Genomic DNA, 26,457 nt, shown 5'->3' on the forward strand with positions numbered 1-26,457 from the left:
GAGCTAGATGACCCTTAAATTGAAAAGCACTACAAATGAACTCTGAAAATGTTGAAACTTGGAATGGTTTCATCATTTCACCCACATAGCATGTGCTAAAAAGTTGAGAGGGTCACGGCAAAAACTGGATGCACTTCGTGTACAAAACAGACAGTCTCTTTCGAAGTATCAGGGTTTCGGACGGAAACTCATCTGCTACAAAAGGCATTTCATTTCTTCACATGTAACTGTAGTGATATTCTAGATCAAAGGCATCATCATAATAGTTGCGGAGAGAAAGTCTTCACTTTTTCTTCGCTTATGTCCTTTGCTTATTGCGCCGTAACCATGGATAATCTTCATCGTTTAACATGGTGCTTGGGTCAGCCTTGACTTTGAAGGAGGGAATTTCATGGAACTTTTCATAATCTTCAGACATGTCTGTCTTGCCCTCCAATCCCACGATGTCTCTTTTTCATGAAAGAACTATGTGGCGCTTTGGCTCATCATATGATGTATTCACTTCCTTATCTTTCTTTTCTCGGTTTGGTAGACATGTTCTCCGCATAGAAAACCTGCGCCACATCATTGGCTAGGACGAATGGTTCGTCTGTGTACCCAAGATTGTTCAGATCCACTATTGTCATTCCGTGCTATGGGTCTACCTGTACCCCGCCTCCCGACAGATTGACCCATTTGCACTGAAACAAATGGACCTTAAAATCATGTCCATGTCAAGTTCCCATATGTCCACTATGTAACCATAACTCTGTTGGAAAAGGCAGTGCCTAGGAGGCGCTTAGGCACGCTTAGGCGCTAGGCAATGGCCAGACGCCTCGCCTAGGGCATAAATGGAAGTCTAGGCAGGGCAAGCAAGGAATTGTCTACCCAAGTGAGAAATCATGCCATATTGAACTGATATGCTAAATGGGCCATATCCCAATGGCAGTAGATGGTACTCCCTCCATCCATATATATAGGGCGTAATGTGTATTTTGAGAATCCCTTCGCATATTTATAAGATTAATACTATTTGAGATGTATAATGTGAATATTATATCATTGGAAGCTCCTTTCATGTAGGAACTTGACTATATGCTTTGTATAACTTGCATGTCATATATTATTGCTCTAACATGTGGTCAAAGTTAGTCTCAAAAAAAGTATTAGGCCCTATATAGATGGATAGAGGGAGTAGTTAACTTATTTATGTTCCCTGAATTAATATCGACACACATATAATAACCACAAACACACCTTAATAGTAAAAACTATAATACCGTCTAGGCCGTGCCTAGGGTGCTTAGGCACCTCATAGGCACTAGGCGAAGGCCAACCGCCTCACTTACGCCTACCGCTTTTTCCAACCTTGAACCATAATATGTGTCATTTCCCCTCTTGGTTGCTGCATCAAAGCGGACACCACTGTTTTGGTTGGTGCTCTTTTGATCTTGGGCGATCGTGTAAAATATATTCCCATTTATCTCGTACCCTTTGTAAGTCAATAAAGTCGAAGATGGTTCCTTGGGCAATAAGTACAGCTCATCAGAAACAGTGTTGTCATCCCTTAGACGTGTTTGCAACCAACTGCCAAAAGTCCTGATGTGTTCACATGTAGTCCAGTCGTCACACTGCTCCGGGTGTTTGGAGCGCAGAATGTTCTTGTGTTCATCGACATACGGGGTCACCAAGGTATAATTCTGTAGAACTGTGTAGTGTGCTTGAGACCAAGAATGCCCGTCCCTACATATTATTGAGTCCCCTCCTAGCGTGCCTTTTCCACTCAATCTCCCCTCATACCGCAATTGAGGAAGACCAATCTTCTTAAGGTCAGGAATGAAGTCAAGACAAAATCCAATGACATCCTCTGTTTGATGGCCCATGGAGATGCTTCCTTCTGGCCTAGCGCGATTACGGACATATTTCTTTAGGACTCCAAGAACCTCTCAAAGGGGAACATATTATGTAGAAATACAGGGCCCGGAATGACAATCTCGTCGACTAGATGAACTAGGACGTGCGTCATGATATTGAAGAAGGATGGTGGAAACACCAGCTCGAAACTAACAAGACATTGCGCAACATCACTCCTTAACCTTGGTAGGATTTCTGGATCGATCACCTTCTGAGAGATTGCATTGAGGAATGAACATAGCTTCACAATGGCTAATCGAACATTTTTCGGTAGCAGCCCCTTCAATGCAACCAGAAGCAGTTGTGTCATAATCACGTTGCAGTCATGAGACTTTAGGTTCTGGAACTTTTTCTCTGGCATATTTATTATTCCCTTTATATTCGACGAGAAGCCAGACGGGACCTTCATGCTGAGCAGACATTCAAAAAAGATTTCCTTCTCTTCTTTGGTAAGAGCGTACCTGACAGGACCGTCATACTTCTTTGGAGGCATGCTGTCTTTTTCTTGCACACGTTACTGGTCCTTCCGTACCTTCGGTGTATCTTTTGTTTTCCCATATAGCATAGAGACCATTTGACGCGAATGATAAACTATATTTAAAACAATGAACATCCAACTCAAGAAAAAACAATGAACATATAGCATATAGTAAAATCACTGGGGAGAAGTTTTAGAAGCCTCTGCTATAGTGCACCACTCGTCGTGAGGGAAATATTTTATTTGAAGGTAATAAAAACTGGTTATAAAGCCAGATACAGATAGCCGGAATCGCTAGCATGATCAGGCATGGGGTCACCCGCGCGCACCGTTTATTTATAGCGCTGCATTATTTTTCCTTCTTCCAAAGCGCCTGTCTCTTCTCTGGAACTTGGAGATATTGGGCCTCCCCGAAATCAGGCCAAAGCGTGTCGGTGAAGAAGAGCTCCGAGTAAGCCGACTGCCACAGCAGGAAGTTGCTGAGCCTCAGCTCGCCGCTGGTCCTGATGAGCAGGTCCGGGCAAGAGGAGGATTCTTCTGCGGCACAGCTCGTCTGGAGCTCATCCGCGAACATCGACTCATCGATGTCCTCTGGCCTGAGCAGCTTGGCGTCCACCTTCTGGGCGAGATTCCGGCACGCCTGCACAATGTCCATTCGCCCGCTATAGCTGATGGCTAGGACTAGATTGAGCTGCGAGTTGTTCCTTGTTGCCTCCTCGGCATCTCGTGCGGTCTTCTGCACAGAGATCGGCAGCCTTGAGCGGTCACCAATTATACGTAGACGGGTCCCTTCCCCGCAAAGAGTAACACACAAGTCACCAATATAATCATAGTTCTAAATAATGGGCTATGCTCTTTAGCGGCGGACCTCTTGTAAACGCTATAGCGCATGCCATTTAAAAAGTTTGTTCATATATTTGGATCAAAATTCATTAGCGCAAGACCTTCTTTTAAGAGCGAAGATATAGCGCGCTATTGAAAACCATGAATATAATCGAGCTCCAAAACTAATATATATGAGCCTATTAATTTGCACAAGTAGTCATCGATCCGTACGTACTACCTCAAGAAGTCGTCGAGGTTGCCGTTGATAAACCTCTCGATCAACGCCATCAAGAAGTCAACCTCCGCCTGCAGATGCCAAGAAACAACACCATCAATCAATCAAGGGCTATGCATGTATACATGGCGGTGGCGGGCGCGCACGAGGAGTGAGTGAGAAGGTATTATAGATGCTGGCCTTTGCGCGGTTCCAGTTCTCGAGCGAGAAGCCGAAGGCAGTGAGCACGCGGATTCCCCAGGCGCGGGAGAGCCGCACCGTCTTCTCCAGCGCGCGCATCCCGTGCTCGTGCCCGTCCGTCGGCGGCAGGCCCCGCGCTACCGCCCACCGAGAGTTCCCGTCCATCACCAGCGCCACATGCCGCGGCAGCAACTCCGGCCGGAGCCCTTGTGGGAGGAGCTCCTCGGCCGCCGGGACGGTGACGGCCGGCACAGACGACGTAGAGTTGGAGAGCGGCATAGTAATAGTATAGCGCTGCCTTGTTTCAGGGTGGTTCGGAGCGGCAACGTGGAATGGGGGCAGTGCTCTCTCCTCGTAGTACACTTCTCCGTGCTCCTCTAATCTGTATCTCCTTGGCCCAAAGTAATGTTAAAAAAAGCAAACTAATATAAGAGCCAGAGAATCAAGCGAAGATCTTTCCGCACAGACTCGTCGACATTTTGATCACATGTAAACTCTTGGACGTAGAGAGATTTCGGAACGCGTGAAGCCAAGGTCAAAGAAAAGGGGCCCCGATCGAGGGCTATAGATTCTCATTGCTTGTAAGGTTTCCCTAATCAACATCACTGCAGTGTCAGTGAACTAATAATCAAGGTAAAAGCCCTCGGGTCTAGAGAATCTTTCTGAACTTGACGTGCTCCAGGCTCGACCGCATCGAACTCTGTTTTATCAATCGATTTTTCTGCATGTGGCAGGGTGCTTGCCTGCAGATCCTCGATCGTTTCGCCCATTGGAGTTTTTGAAGAAACACGGTACAGGGCAGATGCTCACATGCACGCACATACACTTGTCTCTACGAAGGTTTGCAAGCACATCCTACCTTTATAAGCGCCTTTGAGATTTTGAACCTATAGATCTTGAGATTGAAGAAGTTGCCATAGGGCACAATGTGTAACCTTGTGGCAGTGAACATTCTTTCTAGTGTGTAAACTGACTTAAATGCATAGAACCACCACTTTTGTGTCACGACTAGCGAAAAACCATCACTTTACGATTCGTAATATTTTGCACCGCACCAAAAATCTGACAATGGCAAAAAATACAGAGAGAAAAAAATGCTTGTTTTGACGTGGTAAAGAGGCCGCGTGGCTAGTGATGGACATCGTAAGCAATAACGGCCGTAAAGGGACGGACCGACCAAGTCGGTCGGAAGTTTTCCAAAAAGGAAACAGTGGCAGCTCCTTCCTGTCGCTCTCACTCTCGCTCACTCTCCCTCGCTCTCGCTCCCCTCTATGCAGCTTCCACTCAACCTCGCTGCCGCCCAGCATCGCTGCAGGGGCCGCAATGCCTTCTTACAAAGAGGGGGAGGAGCGCAGCGATGGCAACGATATATTGCACTTCACCGGGGAGGTAATGTCACCGCCGTTGTACTCTCTCTGATAGCCTAGGGTTAGGGTTATGGATTTCAGATTGGGGATTTTCTTTTTCATATGATTTGAACCGGATCCAGTGCATTTGACCACTGTAAATTCCTTTTGAACTCGATGCAGCCGCTCCTAACCATAGATGACTCGGACTTTGAAGCCGATGTGGTGACAGAGGAGGGCCCAGTTGAGTGCTACCACCGGAAAATAGCCAAGAAATTTGTAGCATTTGAAGGTAGCATTACTGGAAGGAGGTTTTATAGGTGTGGCGAGGAAGTAAGTTGTAGTGTATGTCCTGCTTTGCTTATTTGAAATCCTATGTTAACTGGTCTGTTTCTTTGAGTGTTTGTATTTTCTATTAATTCAGTTATCTCTGTTGTACCATTGTAATGGTTAATGGTCACATTGGTTTGAAAAAAGAGCTTAGTCAGAGATATATATGTATCCTTAATTAGTCTGCTTATTTGAGCACCTATGTGGTTTGGAAGTTTACTTCCACAAAATAGTTAACTGCTCTGTTTCTCTAAAGTTTAATTGCTCTGTTTCTCTGAAGCTTAACTGCTCTGTTTCTCTGTAGGTTTTCTATTTAGGAATAGCCAGAGACAAACATAGTTAAATAAAGAATTTCTTTATGATCAAGTTACCCTAGTGTACCATGTTTAGCTGCTTATGGTTAAGTGACTTATTTTTCTTGCAGATTGGCAATTGTGGCTATGTTCAATGGGTTGATATGGAGTATCCTTAAGCTACTGGAAAGGCTATTCAGAAGCTTTGGGCAAGATATGAAGGTTGTTGTGCTGCTAGAACTAAGGAAGGGGCTGATCATGCACATGTAGTGCTTAAGCTTGAGGAGGAGGTTAAGACTGCTAACCTGCAGTACAAGAACCTTGTTGCTAATGTTAACAAAATGCTCAAGAAAAAAGTGCAAAAGACCTATCAAGAAAGTTACAAGAAAATAATGTTAGAGGAACATGAAGGCTTGGAGAAGCAGCTGGACCAGAAGCGGTATGTCATAGAGGATATGAAGACAATTCCTAAAGTGTAAGGACAACTGCTCAGGAACCTCGGGATTGAGCTGCATGAGCTAAAGAAGGATAGGGATATCAATGGACTCAAGGAGGAGATTTATGTACTGAAGAGTGAACTCCAAGACCACAAGAAGGCTAAGAAATAGCTAATAAAGGACAAGATTGAGGTGATGTAGGAGAGGGATGAGCTAAAAATGGAGAAGAAGCTAGAGATAGCCATTTCTGAGCTGACTAAAGTTGAAGAAATTTACAAGGGCAAGCTGGAGAAGAACAAGGGGATTTGTGATGAAGATTCTGGTATTGAGCTTAGTGGTTGGGACATAGTCTAATCCAGTGTTGTTGTATGCAGTATGCTACCTATCTATCTACTGTTCTTTATGTTGTTGTAAGCATTATGATACCTATCTATTTGTTTGAATTGTTATAAGAACTATGATACCTATCTAAATTGCTGGTGTTGCAATGGTGTGAACTATGTATGAGGTTTCGTTTGGGTCCTGTCGGGGATATACCCCGCGGTATGACCCAGCTGCAATTGGCGACTCACTGGTGACCCGCCCGGAGCTTGGCGATTCACAGATAACCCGTCCGATCTTGGCGACTCATTAGTAACCCGGCGGGTGGGTCAGATGGACAACAAAGCCCAAAGCCCAGAAGGCTAGCTCACGTTATGATGGGCCGGATTAAGAGGAAAGGGATGACGAATATTTCCTTTACAAAGAAGCAAGACCCGGACTTGTAATCAACTTGTAAGAGAAGATAGACTAGTCCTAGTCCTACTAGGACTCCACATGTAACCCGCCCCTCTAACTTATATAAGGAAGGGCAGGGCTCCCCAGGAGGGACAAGAAAAATAATCTCTAGGGCTAGACACATCTAAGAGGAGAGCCGGCTTATGCGGCGACTCCCTCATGAGCATAATGAGACATAACCACAAACAGCATGTAGGGCTATTTCGGATGATGTTTCCCGAGGCCCGAAGCTGTCTAAATCCTTGTCTTGTGTATCGCGTCTCTCGTCCCGATCAACCCCTCTCAAGTTACTACATAGATGCGTTGGTCTCGCGACTAAGTCCTGACACTAAGGACATCTGCCGTGACAATTCCACGATAGTTGGTGCCCACCGTGGGGCCAGCGCACGGTGATGATGAGTTCTTGGAGGGAGCTTTTTAGGGATCGAGAAGCTTGCTACCGACTAGAAGAAGAAGAAGCGGCACCGAAAAGTCACGCAGGATAACCCGACATGGGGTAATGTTCAGCAGAGCCGACAAAATTCATCATTGGATGGTCAGAATCGTAATTAACTTTCGCAGCGGACAGTACAAGGTTTAAGTTCAAGAAGAGTTAGAATTGCTGTGTTTATGTGCGTTCGCTGCCGACGTCCTATGATCCGCCAAGACCCTGTACAGTTAAGGAATCGGAGCCAGATCGATTTTAGTGTTCTGTCATAAGCCGCCAGGAACAGAGATCAGGACCAAAAGAGATAAGGTCAGACAAAAATTACGTCAAGGCTTACGTATTAACTGATGATTGGTTATTTTCCACTCGGATGGTTACAGCGAGATCAAAGGGAAAAGAACAGAGGAGTTGAGAGATACTTGACCACATGGGACGCGTGGTGATTGTGGCAGATGGCTTAAATCCCGGAAAATCAGTCGTTCTCAAGACAGGAAAAAGGAAACATCTGTACGCAACTAGACCGGGTCCAAGTGTTTGACCAGATGAGATTTCCCGTACGTTTAAAAAAAAAGGGGGGGAGATGCCCACGACGTGGAAACGGAGCCAACTATGATTCAGATTTGCCTCGTTCCGCCTCGATGCTCTACCTCCTCAGCCCGCTGGAATGGATTGCGCCTCCGCCTCAGAGTCGCCTAAAGTGTTTGGTTACAAAGCGCCACCCGATGGATGCGCGCGCCGCTCGCCGCCCTGTTACGACATCCACCCTGAAGATCCATTAGCAAAAGTTGTGCGGAGTTTTGAAAATGTCAAAGGAAGGGTCCACATGAAGATGCGATAGCTTGTTCCCAAGACAGTGCTACCAGTACTAATCCATGTAACTACGGAGTGCTAGTGGAACATCAGATCAGATATATGGAATAAAAAAAAAGAGAGGGCAATGAATCATCATGGCAGTCATGAAGGCCACATGGGGTGCTACTCCTCCGTCAGTTAGATGTACATATAAGTGGGTTATTTTGTATCAGACTACGGCCCAGTTCTTTTGACCCGATTATGGAGATTCTGAGTCTGAAAAATCAAAAGCTAGAAAGAACTCGTTTTGATTCTGTAGAATCGTCAAAATCAGACCACAATCGACAGTGCAACCGAAAAGCAGCGTTTTGGGTTGATTCTGGCGATTCTGGACCTCCCGCAAATGAAAACATTTGTGTTTTCAGACTGTACCCCTATCTCACCACGAAATTACAGGCAAAATGCCCTTCCACAGCCCGACCGACCGCAGCCCAGAAAACACATCTGCCGCTCGCTCCCCTGTCCTCGCTCGATCCCCCCTCGCTCTCGCTCTGTTTCCTCCAGCCGCCGCTAGGGTTCCTGACCCGCCGCCCCTCCTCCCTCGAGCCCAGACGCGCGCCTTATCGGAACCCTGCTGGAGCAGACAAGCGCCGCCCCGACGCGCCCATCCGGCCGGCCAAAGCAGTGCTCAGCGCCGCCTCCTCCGACCCCCATCCCGCCAGCCCCTGGGGTCCTCCGCCCCGCCGGCTCCGGCCGCCCTCCCCGCCGTCCTCCGCCGGCCCCGACGAGCCCATCCAGCTGGCTGCTGCTGTCTTCTATCCGCTGCCTCGGTGAGCCTCTCTCTCTCTCCCTCTCTCTCTTGTATTTTCTCTGTACATGGAAGAGTGGATGGATAGATGGATGTAGATGATTTGTAGCTCTTTTCTGTACATGGAACAATGGATTGCTAGATAGACGTAGATGATTTGCTTGATTGATGGATGGATGTAGATGATGTTAGTTTATTTGTTAGATTCTTCTCTGTACAAGGAACAAGAGTTCTTTTCTGTGTGGCTACTGCTTTGTGCTAATGATAGACGTTGTAGATGGAGAAAGAAAAGAAAACCAAGCCCCCTAAAGCAAACTGGGACAGTGCAGCGCATACCATTTTTATGGATGCATGTGTAGAGGAGGTGCGAGCTAATAACCGTGGTGGCACCACTTCAACCGACATTGGAAAAGCTAATTTGGTTAGAAAGTTCAATGAGCGCTCCGGGAGAAATTATTCTTCCGACCAACTGAAGAATAGATGGGATATATGTAGAGCAGACTACAGTGTATGGAAGACATTGACTCAAAAAGCAACTGGCATTGGTAGAGATGAATATACAAAGACCATTGCAGCTATAGATGAGTGGTGGGCAATTGAGATAAAGGTATTTTGTTGCCATGTCATTCATTCAAATAGTGAGTGATGTTCTTCTACCATTATTTAACCGTGAGTCCTGGTATATGATTGCAGGCAAATCTAGCTGCCAAGTTCCGGTATGCTCCACTAGCAGAGGAGGACAAAATGAGAGAGGTGTTTGATGCTTGCTGTGTCACAAATGAACATGCTAGGGGTGCCAATTCCCACATATCAAAGTGGTTCATCTCGCTTTAATATGGATGATGATTCAGGTTGTGAAAGTCATGACGTCGAAGCTACACCTCGTACGAAGCGTGCCAAGATTGGGAAGAAGATGCCATGTTCTTATTCGCCAAGTCCTAGGATGAATGAGAAGTGGTCAAATGAAAGTGTTAAAACTGATGCACTTGTACGTATGGTTGACCTCTTTGGTGCAAGAGAAAAGAGAAAGGGAAACCTAGGAGAGGATACAACAAGAAAGGAGATTGGAGACATGATGAACATGGTGATTGCAGATGGTGCTAAACCTGGGAGTGATGTGCATTTCTATGCTTCCCATCTTATGTTGGAAAGGAAATATCGTGATATTTTCGTAACATTCAAGGATCATGAACCTAGTTCAAGGCTTCGATGGATAGAGAGGACATGGGAGCTCAACAAAAATAAGTAGAACCCAACTATTTGCTTTGAACTTGTAATGATGTGAACCGATATGTATCATTTGCTTCCAACTATTTGCTTCGAAACATGTAATGTTGTGAACCCAGTCTTTGCTTCCAACTTGTAATGTCCTGAACATGTTGTTTGCTCTCATAATGCAATGTTCACTTGTTTATCTTTGCCTTGTTTTTGTGCATATTGTTTACCTTGAGCCGGATTTTGAACCGGATTTGAGAGCTTCAAAAATTTGTGAGGGACAAATTTACCCTGGGCCAGCTTTTGAACCGGATTTGAGAGCTTCAGTGCTTTGTGGGAGAAAGATGTCTCTTGAATCGGATTTTAAATCAGAGTCCTTATTTTGAGCCGGAAATCTTCTAACGGCTTTTAAATTTTCATCGATCTAGCAGTAATCTCCGCGGCCCAGGTTATTTTTCCCTTCAATGACTCGGAGTTCTTGAATTCATTGAAACCGGCTAATTTTGCCGAGTCATACCATTGTAGCCCCCGAGTCTCAAGACGACTCGAGTAGTTGCCTTGAAATTCTCCACATTTGACCATAGCAGAAGGTATACATCATTAGCGTTGATAGCGTGATGTGAATCCACATAAGGTTGAGGTGACTGCGGCGGGTTATAAATGATCCCGTATGAGCCGTGTCAGCAACTCGGCCAATGGTTCCTTCCAACTGGCTGTTTGAAGTTAACCAAACTGTAGTGGCGGCGACTTGTGCACCTGCCCATTGAACCATCCAGTGCAGACGGCGGCTGATAATATATGATAATTTGCCTCTAATTTGTTGGAAGAAAAACCGGGCTTCCCAAGTAGTGACTTGCTAGGACTCCACATGTAACTCGCCCCTCTAGTACTTCCCAAGTAATCAACTTGTAAGAGAAGATAGACTAGTCCTAGTCCTACTAGGACTCCACATGTAACTCGCCCCTCTAACTTATATAAGGAGGGGCAGGGCTCCCCAGGAGGGACACAAAAAATAATCTCTAGGGCTAGACACATCTAAGAGGAGAGCCGGCCTATGCGGCAACTCCCTCATGAGCATAATGAGACCTAGCCACAAACAGCATATAGGGCTATTCCGGATGATGTTTCCCGGGGCCCGAAGTTGTCTAAATCCTTGTCTTGTGTATCGCGTCTCTCGTCCCGATCAACCCCTCTCAAGCTACTACCACTAGTGCAGAACCGGGCAATAGCACCGGTTTGTAAGGCCCTTTAGTGCCGGTTCCATAACCGGCACTAAAGTGTGGGCACTAAAGCCCCCCCCCTTTAGTACCGGTTCAGCACGAATCGGTGCTAAAGGGAAACCACGTGGCACGAGCCAGCTCCAGGGGCCTGGAGCCCTTTAGTACCGGTTGGTAAGACCAACCGGTACTATAAGGTTTGGGGGGTTTTAGTTTTATGATTTCTTTTTCATTTAATTTTGTGTTTCCATTTTAATTCTTTTTTGTTTGCTGGTATTTTACGATACTACACATTGTACACGTTATGCATATATATATATATATATATATATATATATATATATATATATATATAATAGAATTTCTAGTAGAACCAATCATGCATATATATATCACCAATGTCTCACAAACCATCATATTAATTAATTCACACATACACACATGTATAGCTATATACAATTTCTACTACATATGCATGTTGCCTTCGGAGCCAGTGGCATTAGCCTAATTGGTGCCTTCGGAGCACGATGACAATTGGAAATGGTTTTCATGAGGGCGATAGCGGGTAATAGTATTCTCCCTTCGGATTTATGACCTGGTCGAGCAAAAATCCCGCTATTTCCTCTTGAAGTGCTTCTACGCGCTCCATTTCTAGGAGCTTCGCCCGCACCTCTCTGAACTGTTAAGAAGGAGATCAATATGCATGTGTATTAGTTGCGTGACTAGATATCGATAATGGTGTAAAAATTGTGAATAGTGTTTTGACAAGCGTACCCATTTCTGTCTTTGAGATCTGCTCCTTTTGGACGCTATCATGCAAATGTTCTCGCAAACGCAGAATGCACACAGATCAGTCCCCTGCGCCTGCTTCAGGGCCTTTACTAGAATGGAATTTGATCAGATAATAATTAATCAAGCATGATAATTAAAGAGATGGCAGCTAGCTAGCTAGCTAGTACTACTTAATTACTTACCTTGGGTCTTCCCTAGTTAAGCTTTTCTTTCCATTCGCCTTCCGTGACGCTGATGAACCTTGCCCAAGCCCTGCCCGCCGACAAAGAAAATGAATAAAGGGGTTATTAAATAGTTCATATCATGAAATGACGAACTAAATAGGCCGAGATATATAGTTAATAATGATTGAAATTACCTGTTGACTATCCCAAACAAGATGTTATAGTTAGTTTTTTCTCCAGGCGTGTGGATGAGTTGGGGAATGCCCACACGTGTGGGCGTTAGTGTCTCCGTAGATCTTGCTTAAACTTGAAAATAGACTTTTTTCTCCCTCCACCTGGCATAGCTTGTATATCGTCACACAAAAGATATGTGTTTACAATCTCACAAAAAATTCAAAGCAGAACTCAATCTATGCACAGCGAAGGAAAAGACAAATCCAGCTACAAATAGTGCAACAAAAGGATAAAATTCGGATACTATTCATGTATGGAATAATTGCACATTTTGTTTCTCCGTGCGTAGATTGAATTTGGATCAGAAATTTCATACATACTGTTTGCAGTGCGGACAAAAGAATGCTGGTCCGTCGCCGTCAGCAGACTGGCCATCCAGCGAGTAGCAGTGGCGGCTCCACGTCGTCGTATCCAGAGAGAGAATCAGGATCGATAAGGGGACGGGGACTTGCTAGACGATGAATCATCAGTGGCGCCTTTATTCGCAGGGCCCCCGCGCGGGGCACATGGTTTGGGAATAACAATCAACACGTACGTACGCATATGATCTTCTCTCTTCAAAGATTGAATGCCTAAAACTCTCTGTAAAAATACATAAATGTTTTCAAACATTACATACAACCTAACTAATTTGAGTTAATTGCACAAAACCACCACATTTGGGGCTTCTTTCACTACTACATGATTGGTCTCTTGTAACACGTTGATGTGCTACTACAGTTTAGATATTGTGTTACTGAAGCGCGCAGTAACACGTTTTTGTATGTGTTCCTGTAGGCTATGTTACTAGGTGGTGTCTGTTGTAGCACATAAACATTGTTCCTATATGTATTTACAGGTGTTACAGTTGTATTGCTGCAACACAAGCCATATGTGTTACCGAAGGCCTTGGTAACACCTTTTTAGAACTATAAGCACACACTTTGTAACATGTTTTTCCTGGCGTAGCAACATCGTTAGTAACACGTTTTAACAAAACTGCAACACAATTAGTAATCATTGGCAGTAATTACAATAGGGCTTTGTAACACGTTTTGATATTCCAGCAACACGATTTCTTTACTATAGCAACACAGTAGTAACATAATTTTCTACATATTGTAACATCTCTAGTGGTGATTGGTAGCAAACACAGTAACACCTTTTCCTAACTATAGTAACATGGCATAATTAGTCCAATGTGGTACTGCAAAAATTTTGTATGAAATATTGTATAAATACAGTTTTTTGTTTTTATACTTCCTCATAGTGAAAATCGATAAGCAATATGACACGGATACACAGTGTATACTATATAAAAGGACCATGGACATAAAGCTAGCTATATGCACAAGAAAAATGATATAAAATATCAATAAGGTTCTTGCCATTCCATAGCATTTATAACAATGAACATATAGAATATCCATATTGTAGCAAAAATAAAATACATTTCTCAACCCATTAATATAAACTATAGTACGCGAAAGATTTCCTATAACTGAAACCATGTGACACCCCTATTCATGTTCACTAGAATGTGCCCCTCAGATCTTTCTTGCATGAATATGTCATATTTGCATCTTGATTCCTCATGAGCAGAAGCATCCGAATCAACTCAACCATTGAACCTCTCAATCTGGGGAAAAAACAGTCACAACTACATTAAGTATATTGCAAATATAATTTAACAAAACTCAAGAAGTTAAATATTGACATACACAAGCTGAAGGCCAAGCAATTGTTAATCCAGAGGTGAAAGCATCGCCAATTGTCATACAATTTTCCCTTTCCCTTACCAAGCGCTCACATTCCTCAATAGGTTGATCAACTTGCACTTCTATGAACTGCCGACCTAGCTCAACGCCACCAACCATTTTTTTTGAACTACAACCCAAAATGCTAGCATGTGCCACATGCCTTTTGTTTGGATATATTGAAGACTTAAGAATCACTTTTGTGCCAACCTAAAAAAGGTTCAAATTATAATTGGCATTAATAAAAATCAATTTTGTGAACACGAATCTAGTATAAACACACTATTTTTGTTACCTCCATGGAAGGACTACGTTTCTGCTTAGAGGACACATGGACTACAGACTTGTCTTGAGTGCTTTGTTTGTGTACTCTAGTCAAATTTCCATCCATATTCTCCCTGCTCTTTCTCATCTACAGAGAAACATAAGAGGAAAAAATGATTTATCATTGTGATCTTGCAATGTAAAGTTCACAGTGCATTTTATTCATCAAATATTACATCTGCCGACATCATTTTCTAACATCAGGAGAGTCCATTCCATGCAAATCAAACTTAAAATGCAGAAACTCATTCATTCATCATTCCTACGAAAAATTGTTTCCTATCAATGCTTAGCAAGCAGATTTCTCAAGAGATAACCATTACCTCTCTATCAAAAACAGCATGGGCTGGTGATGATGGTACTTGATATGAGAATTTATTGCAACCCTCATTTTAAAGATGATGCTTCTGTACAACAATATAAATAAATTAATAAGTATAGTGTATCATTTATACCATGAGTAACGAGAAGATTCTAACTTGTTTGCCCGACAGAATGTCATTATCTTCGTGTGTGCCATGTTGATGTGGGTTAGTTTTATTCTGCATTTTACATGAAGAGGCATTCGTTTATAGAAAGTTATAAAGTGTACTAATAAATAAACAAATTTACCATTGTTGTATCTCTGGGATTGACCACTATGTGTTCTGCATCAGGTCCATTGGCATGAACTCTCTGCAAAATGAAATATTTATAAATAGAGATGAAAATGAACCAAAACATGTCGAATATATTGACAGTACCTTTCTTTTATTATTATGTAGTACTTCTGGATGAGATTCACCATTACCTACGGTTTGGAAATTTTCCTACAATAGAAATTAAACATGTTTCAGTAAAATACTTGTATGAATGCAACAAAAAATATATTTACCGTTGCCATTTCGTTCGTCCCACACACTTCATCTTTGTTTCTTAATGCATCAATGATTTGGTCTTGCTGTTCTATGCGTTGCTTTAGCTTTGCTATTTCCTCCCTAGCATCAGCCTCTTCATCATGTGATGAACCATTTGTTGTGGTCATATTGATGTTCTTGAGATAACGAGGTTTTCGACCATAAACTTGGTTAGGAACAGGAAGCAAGCCCATTCCATGTACTTGTCCAGGCTTTTCATTCCCCAAAACTTTGTGCAAGGCATCACCTTTCCATGCAACTCTTCCCTGGTCACTTTGTGCCAACTCTGGTTGTTCATCAATTACCTTTTCCAACTCAACCTGAAAGAGAAGAATAAAGCATATTGTACTTGTTGTATTCCGTGTTGACTTGATTGTGTAAAAATTGAATGTATAACGTACCACAAACTTATTTTTATCTTTGGCCTTTTTTGGTTTTCTGTGAGTCGCTAAGTAAACCTTTGCTCTGTGTGGTTGTTTCTTCTCAGGGTCCTCTTGACGCTGCAAAACCAGAAGTGCGCTGATATGTAAAGAAAAGGTTGTGAAAAGTTAGAAAAAAAATATATACTCACAAGGTCCTCAGCCCAACGAGCAAAACTCTTTGTCCCTGCTGTATGAGTTGTCTTCACCTTTGTACGACTTATTTTGTTCTTCTCACTTACTGCCTATTATAATTAAAATATATTGTCAATGCACTACTTAACAGCATCACATATAGTCCAACTAAATGACAGAGAGCTTACCCTTCCTTCCTTAGACTTCCAAAATTTGACAAGTTCACGCCATTGGTCACTATCCACATATTCTGGACAAAGCTTATACAAAGATTTTCTTTTCTTGTTTGCATTAAAGAAAATTTTCTTCAGACCAGCCTTGAATCTTCTCCAATCTCGCCCGGTAGTTTTTAGTATCCACTTATCACACTTAGCAGGGTACAAGAACTTTGTCTGCATTTCAGGAAATAATGAATAAGCGTAAACAAAAAATGTACAAAGGCAAACTAATAATATGCTAGCTAATATAACTGATTTTCTTCTTCTGTCAGATAACACTACCTGTACACACTGAAGTATTGTGTCAGCCCCACCATCCTTCTTGACATTACGCCAGTCCTTTTTGTCAAGTGGACAATAACCCCCAAGTCTAGCTATTGTGCCAAGAAATTTCCCCAGGACTCCACCTTCGTCCCCAATAGGCTGGCCAAGATGATTGCATTTTACAACTATCCGCGCACCATCTGGCATGTTCCAAACAGCCGGTAAGGATGTTCCCCTACGCTTACCGTCACCTGTGGAATTTGTTTACAACAATACTAATTAACTAAAGGCCACATATATTACATTATGTGCTTGCAAAGCACTGAGTGAATAAGGAAAGTAAGGCTACTAATGGAATGGCCAAGAACAAAGGCTAATAATAGCAAAGTACATTTTAGATTTGACATGCATGTATTGTCGGATTAATAAAGAAAATTGGGTAAGTATATATATATGGAGCTTGTTTGTTAAGTAAGTGCAAGCCAACTTAAAATTGTTGATCCTTCTTAATTAATATCATACCAGAAATATTGTCGACGCGATCATCTCGACGACCAACTTGATCCTCATTATCCTCCAATTCTTGTGTTTCGGACACTGAATCACGTGACAGCAGAGAATGCTCACTATTGTCACAATCCCCATTGGTGTACTCAGCGCGGCTCTGAACCACATTCAACCTTTTTGATTTACGCACCGTTCCTGACAATCAATTCATGCACCATTTAATCTGTTAATTACAAGGATAGATAGTAATTTATTTGACCAAGTAGGCTAAGCATGGCATGTTCCTACAAAACTGAAATCGTTATTGAGCTTACGGTTGCTATTACTTTGTGACGTCGCCGCCCTAGTTTTTGCCGCTCCTTTATCGAAGACAACCTCCTCCTCCTCTAAGCTGGTAATCGGTCCATCATCCTCACGTTGAGGGTCTGATGGAGCAACATCAATGTTTGCCTCCTCGTTGAACACATACAACTGGACCTTCTTCTCATTGGTATGTTCTGATATCATTCTGCTCACATGAATGTCATTATCAATGCGAACCAGATAGCCTCTACCACGCGGGTATTTCTTCCTGTAATACAAGAAATCATATGCCGGTGAGAAGCCAACTTCTTCGATCAATTTGACTAACTCATAATAGGAGATATCTGTTCTGTCCATTAATCCCTCAAGAACTTTATGCTGATGATTCTCATCTTCATAGGACAGGCTAATTTTCCATTTTTCCACAGCCATCTACAATGACATGAATGTAAGAAGTATCAGCACCAAACCAACTTTATAGTGGCATTAAAGTGAATAAAAGGTTGACATATATCAGCACCAAACCAACTTTACAGTGGCATGAAAGTGAATAGAAGGTTGACATATTGTTGTTAAAATCTAGGATTTATTCATACAGAAATGGAGGGAAATTACATGATAATGGAAGTGTTTTACATGATGGAGGATACAGACGGCCGGTCAAGCCACTCGCCAAGGTTGTTATTGCTCTGACCAAGCTTAGTTCTAGTAGACAGTGCACATACTAACTTCCTAAATCAAGGGTATAAACTGAATACTGACTGTGTAACATGTACTATGAATTTTAGGTTACATAAATTTTAAAAATCAGTACTAATCAGAGTTCAGAGTACAAGATCGTTGGCCCCAATTTTGTGTAAGTACTGCATATATCAGTACTAATCAGAGTTCAGAGTATAAGATCTTTGGTCCCAATTTTTGTCTAAGTACTGCATATATCAGTACTAATCTGAGTACTATTAATTTCAAAGTACTATCAGTACTGTACAAGATATACTATGAATTTCAGAGTACAAGATCGGGGGGCCCCAATTTTGTATAACTACTGCATATATCAGTACTAATCAGGGGATTATAGCCTACAAAATCAGGGGGTTAAAGACTGAAACCTTAAACTGCAAAGAAGGGGGAAAAAGCAGCCAACATCTCACATATAGATGCTAAGGTCGATGGTAGCACACAAAACTGCAGAGGAATAAAAATTTCAGAGAACATGGTACTACTTCTGCAGTGCATGAAAACCAGACTATAAATCGTATCTCAGTTTAACATAGTGACTAATGATTACAGCCCACCCTCCATTCTTATCCTAAATTAACCACTGGTTGATTTACTTCCTGGTACGCACAAACCTAACACCAGATTCAGAAAGGAAAACAAAGGGAGGAGGAAAACAGTCAAGCGTAGAAGGGAGAAATCAACAAAATGGGAGTTTAGATTGATACCAGCCGCGAGAATGGTGTAGTCCTTCTGGATTTAGTTCCGGAGTTGAGGATCGACGATGTCGTTGCCGCAACGATGCAAACCACACTGAGGTAGATCTGGGCAGCGATGGTTTCAATCTGGGCAGCGATGTCGTTTTGGATTTCTGCCCCCAGATCACAAATTCCGTTTTGATGCTGGATCGTTTGATGGATCTGAAGAACATAGAGCGGCACCTAGTGCTTATGCGGAAACTAGAGTTGTAGATCAAATAAAATCAATTTCAGATTTTCAGAAATCCAAAACATGGAAGTGTGTCAGTGGCCTATTCAATTTGCCTTATTGGGACTTCAATTTACTTCGTCACAATCTTGATATCATGCATATTGAGAAGAACGTATGTGAAAACATATATGGAACACTTCTAGGAATAGAAGGCAAGTCCAAAGATAATTTAAAGGCACGACAAGACCTACAGCACATGAACATTAAACGAGAGCTGCATCCACAAAAAAACCTAATGATAAGTATTATCTGCCACCTGCTTCCTATAACCTATCTAAAGAAGGGAAGCAACAATTTTGCAAAGTCCTTCATGGTGCAAGGGGTCCGAATGGGTTTTCAGGAAACATCTCAAGATGTGCAAATGTTGTTCAAGGGAGAATCTCAGGCCTTAAAAGTCATGATTGTCATATACTAATGCAACACTTTCTACCACTTGCTATTCGAGGTCTACTCCCAGATCATGTCACATCTGTGTTGTTCGACCTGTGTGGGTATTTTCGAGAAGTGAGTGCAAAAGTCCTATACATCAGCGATCTTGAGAAGTTGGAGGAGCGAATCATAATGACATTATGTCATATGGAGAGAATATTCCCACCAGGTATTTTCACTGTTATGGTGCATTTGGTTATGCATCTAGCAACGGAGGCAAAAATAGGTGGTCCAGTGTGCTACCGTTCGATGTGGTTTGTGGAAAGGTATGGTAGCTTATATAAATATGGGGATGCATTACATATCTTTGCAGGAAAATATTCTTCAATAATTTTCTTCTTCCTTCTGTTTGTGTTTATGTAGGTATATAGGTAAGCTGAAGTCAAATGTCCATAACAAAGCTCGTCCCGAAGGATCTATCGCTGAAGCATTTTTGGCAGATGAGTGCATGACATTCTGTTCAAGATATATTGTCGGTTTTGAGACCAAACATAACTTGCCTTCGCAGAACGAAGATAACGACGAGTGGGTTGGGCATCATGATATTGCACATGGATCAAGATTATTTCCACATTCTGGCAATCCACTTGGAAAGCCTAGGAATTATGTACTGAGCGGTGTGGCAAAAGTACAGGCACATAGATATGTCTTGTTCAATTGCTCTGATGTGAATTCATACCTTAGGTAATATCTCATGCTTATAAATTGTCTTAGTTACCCTTTTCCCCTACTTTACCTTTGTTTATGAATTAATTTGCAGGGCTCATGCTGATGAGATCACTAATGGACGTAATTTAAACCCTGATGTTGTCGAGAGGATTCAAAATGATAAGTTCCACGAATGGTTCCAAGCTCATGTAAGTGCCATATTTTGCATATACTATACACGTATCACTACATTTAGTTGTAATCAAATTCTAAATATTCAGATAAAGAAATTGGAGAAGGAAAATGGCATCCACAACATTGAAAAGGATATTAGATTGCTCGCCCGGGGCCCAGTTAATGCAGCCAAAAGATATTGCGCTTTCAACTCCCGAGGCTACCATTTTAGGCCTAAACGCTTGGATAAAGAGACACAAAATAGTGGAGTCATGGTAACTGCAAAAACTTCTAGTTATGCTTCAGCACATGATGCCAATCCAGTTTTACGTGATGTGACGTACTACGGGAGGGTAATTGATATTGTCGAGCTAAACTACTCTGGACAGTTTTCAGTGGTGTTGTTTAAATGTGAATGGGTTAATGTGTTCTCAGAAACAGGAATGAAAAAAGACAAGTACGGTTACACACTTGTCAACTTCTCACATCTAATACACAAAGGAGAAAAGATTGAGCATGAGCCTTTTATTTTCCCTAACCAGGCGAATCAAGTGTTCTATGTGGAAGATGAATTGAATCCAGGTTGGTCTGTGGTAATGAAGTTGCCAAAGCCTAGAGATGTATATGACTTAGGCAACTTGGAATGGGAAGCGCAGACAGAAAATGAGCCATTCCATGTTTCACAGCTTGGAGAGAGTCTGAAAATAAAGAACAATGAAGAACATTGGGTTAGAACAGACGTTGAGGGGACAATAGTGGATGCTAATAATGCTTCGAGCAACAAAGAATAACTGAGGTTAGTAGCAATATGTTCTTGTGTTTCCATATTCAATTTGCAAGATGCGTTTTTACCTCTAATATAATTTGTTGTTCAATCTTTCTGTTCTTCAATTATGTTTTGTGCATTCTTTCTTTTATGTTGGGTTGACACTTTCATATCAAATATGAAATTTAGTGATAAAAGTAGCACAAAATGTCTCTTCTATTTTCTTGTTCGTGTTTTGAATTATTTTGGCTGCATGCTATAGGTTCAGACTGCATGCTACATGGAGGCATGGAGGGGGTGGTCGGCTGTGTGCTTTGTGTTAGTACAAAACAGCCTACTCTTTTCTGCTTGCTGGCTTTCTGCTGACTACTTGACCAACTTGCTTGGTGATATACTGCTGTGTGAGACCATGTGTTGGTCAAAACATAGTATACTCTTATATTCATGCTTGGTAATTCGGTCAGCTGCGACACCACATGCTTGTTTGGAACATCGTTTTGTACTTTGGTCAACAACAGTTCAGAATTGAGATACACGCAGCTTCTTTGGAACTTTATTTTTGTATACATTGGTTAACAGTTCAGAATTGGCATACTCTTGCAGTGTTCAAAAATCTTGTTTTGCGATCACATGTTGCCATTTTTTTTAAGTCTGAATCTATCCTGAAGCAGTATATATGTTTTAGTTTCTCTACATATAATTCTCTTGCTGATGATTAGATTAGATGGTTAAAAGACTAGACTCTCATGTGCAAGATGAAAGTTCAATGTTGATTGAAGTCTTTTTCTCCGAAGGCTGAAGGCAGATTCTGTACCAAGTAGAAAGTTCAGTGTTCTACCAACGACACTCAGCTTTCTCATGGTTTTTGCTCTTTGAACCCAGCTATCAAAATGCATTCAAATTTAGGTTTTCATTATTCCAATTACACGAAATAGTATCTATTGAATATGTCTCCCTATCTGGACGAATTAGCAAGAATTCTGGATCAGGGTGGTCCAACTAATAAAAAAGTCACATATATAACATGTCAACATACAGTATACCTTTGATCGAAAACCGCTTCTCAAATACAACACATCAACATACTTTTATACTTTATAATAAAAAAACGGATCAATAAATCTTCAAAGCATATTAAATTAATTAAGTCCAAATTAAAAGTAGCTAGCACACCTTTTAATTTTAACAAATTTTGGTAGCAGAAAACATTTTTTTTCCAATACCCAAAAGAGCTGCACATCTTTTATATTAAGATAAGAGAAAAAATATTTAAAGATTACGAACACACACAGTACAAAGCACAAAACTTTGAGTTTGCACTCTCATCCAGTCTTAGAAAATAGGGTCATACGTACCCACGTAAAGGGAAATAATCTTTTTTAGAATTTTGTACAGGGAAATATCTTTTTTAGAAGAACTTACAGGAAAAAGTCAGCTGCTATAGTTTGAGTCCTACCTTCTCTAGGCTTTGGTAGGTGGGCTACGCCAATTGTTTTATCCTAATATATCCCACCAGTAATCGAACACGCATCCTCTAAACTTCTATACATAGCTAACATGTGAATGGCACAAGCCCATAACTATTACCTCAGAGGCCACGTGCTACGACGGGATCGACCTAATAATTGATCGCATGCATCTTGCAACAAGTCTTCTCATGACAAGAAAGAAAAATTCAATCCAATATTATTACGTGTGTAACATTTACCTACGTAGATCACCTATGTGTTACAAACTTGTAACACAACATTGCATATCATGTATGTGTTACAATCTTGTAACACTCTCTCAATCGGCTTAAATAATGTGTTACAACACTGTAACACATTCGACATATGTGGAATATGTGTTACAACATCGTAACACTTCCCACATAACGTGTTACAACTTAGGTGTGGACACAAATTTTGTCTGACCAGGATTTCAACCAGTAACACATGTTTTCTTGTGTTACCGGGATGTGTTACCAAAGCTAATTCCTGTAGTAGTGTTTTGTGGAAAACTATTAGGTCACTAACTTTTTGCAAAAATCACCGCGCACTCAGTAATCTTTCTGCAAAAAGTACTGATCAAGTGATTTAGTTCGTTTAATCACTTTCTGACAAGTGGGGTCGGATTGTCGGGAGCAGACTTGGCAAAACATTTACATACACCCCCTTAGATGTAGAAAAACAAAAGCAATCAAGCCCCTCCCCCTCCCCCCCGCTAATGGAAGCCGCGCCAGGAACCGCTGCTACGTTGTCCCTCCGTCCCAAGGCGCCGGGAGCCAACCATGCTCGTGTGCCGCCGCGGCCGGCGGTGCGGACGGAAACTGGGCGGCAAGTGGTGGGCGTTGCTGCTGGGCTGGTCGGGCCAGCCCGACCACATCGACTCCTAGACGGCGCCGGATGAAGAGCAGGCTGCAGGCGCAAGGAGGAGGAGCGGGGGCGGCAAGTTTGCAGAAGCGGCACCGGCATTGCGCCGCGGCTGCTGTTGTTGGATAGAGGCACCTACGTGGGCGAGGTGGCACCTCGGGGCATGACGCTGCAGCTCGCTACCGTGTGCGGGCATCTGGACGTTGCGGGATGCCGATGAGGCAGGATGCGGGGGCTCACGAAGCGGAGTAAAAGAGGACGGCCATGACCGCGGCGCCGGTCAACCCTGCCGCCGTTTGCCTAGATCCACGCCGTGGCGCGTGCTAGAGGAGGACCAGGTGGCGCGGCTCGAGGGCGTGTGGAGGCTCGTGGCCGACGATGATAGTGTACTACTGGCCCTCGTGGTAGCGGAGATGGCCCTCGTGGTAGCGGAGGTGGCCAGCGCGTGCGGGGACATCTCTGGCACCGTCGTGTGGCTCGTCAGCTGGTGTGCCCACCCGCTGCTACGCCCGAGGAAGGAGTTGTTGTCCACAGGGGGAGGGGAGGGGCTTGATTGCTTTTATTTAAGATCTAAGGGGGTGTTTGTAAATGTTTTGCCAAATCAGCTCGTGACATTCTGGCCCCACTTGTCAGAAAGTGATTAAATGAACGAAATCACTCGATCAATGCTTTTTACAAAAAGATTACTGAACGCGCGGTGATTTTTGCCAAAAATTAGTTACCTGATAGTTTTCCGCAAATGAAGCCCCAAATGTGGTGGTTTTGTGCAATTAATTCAACTAATTTAGATCCGACTGGTCACAAACAATTGAGGTAAGTAACTTCATTTTATTTTAAAATGAGAAAACTTGTGTAATTTGTGATGGTCGCAGTATTCTTTCCTTTACCTTTCCTATTTCCTAAACAAGCAAGGCCAAGGTTAGGGTGCAAAAGGTGAATATTCCCCTTCCAGTAAAGATAGATTGATGCAAAACGATACATGGATGGGAGATTTAGATTGTTCTCCTATCTAGCTAGTATTATGCCTTCTGGAAAAAGAGATGCCTCTGCTTTCTGGAAAAGAGAGATGCTTCTCATTTCATGTTCGAGTTGCCGAGGATATGTAAGGAGGATGGCTTCTTTGGCTGATGGGACATCTGATAATCAAACCAGATACTTTGCAGAGCATCATTGATAAAGATTTGCAGCAGTTCCTTTCTTCCTGGAAATATTCATTCTGATCACTTGGGTCATATGAACGACCAGGAATGACTTCAAATTTCAAGGGATTCAGCCAGCGTCTACATGTGTATGAAGAAATTCAAGGAAGAACTCAATGTACTTGTTCATACAATGAAGAGGAAGAATTATTTCCAGCTTCCTGCCTGGGTTTGCTGTGAAACATATGAACATAAGTATTACTTGTCGCTCAAACGAATGTATCTAGCACTGAAGTATATACCTAGATACATCTATTTCAATGACAAGTAATTTGGATTACTTAAAAAGATAACCGTTTTTATATCTCAGAACTAGGTGACATTGAGGACAGACTCGAGTAAAGCCTTCCAAGGTATATATTCATATTTTACACCCATGTGAAGAAGGAACAAATGGATTCTACTTTGCTATCGCAGAGCGGTAGATAGAATACTTATCATTGAGTGAGCAAAGTCGCAGCCAACTTTCGAATCTACAGCTGTAAAACTTTAACCTACATATATGCCATATCAATAATATCCATAGGTAGTTTGGACAATGTACTTAAGCCACATATTGGTACTAGAGCTGCAAGTGGACTTACCCACCAAAGCAGATTGTGTGGACATATGTTCATATGAACCCCTTTGCAACTTCGTCCACTCGTGGGTTTCGTAAAGTTGTTACATAACCCATAGAACTACTAAGTGTTCATTTAAGGACATATTCAAAAGTGCATGAAGAGAGTAATCATATGTGTATTATACCCAAAAAGGAAATATCGAGTTCTATAACAAAGAAATATGTTCTCATCTTTTATCTTTGTACTGTAATAAAACATAATTTTACTCACGAAGTGGTGCATTTGGACATGGATTAATATTTTTCTTATCTAATAATTAGTGGTTTACTCTTACTTAACTGACACTCTACTTTTTGAACATACAAGAAATAACTGGATGGGTTGTTGGGTTGGCCCAATCAGCCCAAACTTGCATCTTTGTGCATAGATCGGCTCTTATAGAGCAATGCCCAAAAATTACCCAAACACGTGATAGCCTGCTGCATTGTTTAAAAGCAAGCCAACAACACAGGAGCAAACATCGTTGTAATATGTTATACACTTATACAACATGTTAAGTAATAGAAGTAATATGGTAAAGGAACAGATCAAATTAGTCTTTGCTTAAATTTGCGCATAACCTACCTCACTTTTTTGGTGGTAATAGAAGAGTGATGGCCCTGTTCCATCCAATATAGAGCATCGCTGCCACTTGGCAATCCCCCTTTGAAACAATTCGCCTTATAAAATGATGTTAATGTGGCCAGGCTCTTGCCGAGGGCAATTAAGTGGATGCAGTCATATGCTTACTATTCCCACTAGTCCATTCCTGCAATCCCTGAATTTGAAATAATAACCCTATCATATAAGGAAGATGAGTTTTCCGACAGGGTAAAATCTGTTAACACTATGCAAATGCATTAAATGCCAGCAATATCAGCAGATGTCTTAGAAATTACAAGAAAAAAATATTTAGCATCACTGGAAATACACAGTTAATGAGAACCCCAAACACGTTAGGTACACGTACCACTATGTCCTTAGGTTCAGAAATATGGCACTTATTGTTTCCAAACAGATTGTGTCCAAAGGAACAGCTGGTTGAGCTAACGATTACCCACAGTTTGCAGGATTGTTCCAGTACACCCCAGCAATGCTAATAATTGGACGACTTAAGCATAAACATCGAAATATCAACAGCCTGAGAGCCTGACTACTCCATAAAGCTCAGGATTTAATAGACAAATATCAAGGACGACGTGTATATACGGGTGACGCATGGCATGACACCAGTATCAAAACTTTATAAAGGTGAATAAGACAATCCTCACCGCGCACCATAAAACTAGTTCATGCACAGACACAATTTCTTCAGGGCCATAGAGAGGTAGGT

The 26,457-nt window shown here is 42.2% G+C and overlaps 2 pseudogenes; one reads left to right on the top strand and one right to left on the bottom strand.

Annotated features, from left to right (window-relative positions):
• Positions 1–2,589: 2,589 nt before the first annotated feature.
• LOC119294297 lies at positions 2,590–3,918 on the bottom strand (annotated as a pseudogene).
• Positions 3,919–9,098: 5,180 nt separating this feature from the next.
• Positions 9,099–10,070, top strand: LOC119293062 (annotated as a pseudogene).
• The last annotated feature ends 16,387 nt before the right edge of the window (positions 10,071–26,457 follow it).

The sequence above is a fragment of the Triticum dicoccoides genome, chromosome 4B (genome assembly GCF_002162155.2).
Source record: "Triticum dicoccoides isolate Atlit2015 ecotype Zavitan chromosome 4B, WEW_v2.0, whole genome shotgun sequence".
NCBI classification, from domain to species: domain Eukaryota; kingdom Viridiplantae; phylum Streptophyta; class Magnoliopsida; order Poales; family Poaceae; genus Triticum; species Triticum dicoccoides.